The following is a 296-nucleotide window of genomic DNA, read 5'->3' as shown; positions in this document are numbered from 1 at the left end:
TGAAAGTCCCAGAGGGTATTGAATTGAAAAACAAAGAGAGTTCTCGAGAACAACATTGTATAAAGTTGAATAAATCACTTTATGGATTGAAACAATCAGGTCAAATGTGGTACAATAGACTAAGTGAGTACCTAGTGAAAGAGGGATATACAAATGATCCGATTAGTCCCTGCATATTCATAAAGAAATTCGACAATAAGGGCTTTGTGATCATAGCAGTGTATGTTGATGATCTGAATATCTTAGGAACCTCTGGAGAGATTTTCCAAACAGTTGAATATCTTAAGAAAGAATTC

Source organism: Brassica oleracea, chromosome C2, assembly GCF_000695525.1.
Source record: "Brassica oleracea var. oleracea cultivar TO1000 chromosome C2, BOL, whole genome shotgun sequence".
Lineage (NCBI taxonomy): Eukaryota > Viridiplantae > Streptophyta > Magnoliopsida > Brassicales > Brassicaceae > Brassica > Brassica oleracea.
The sequence above is the reverse complement of the archived record's forward strand: the minus strand, read 5'-3'. Positions refer to the sequence as shown.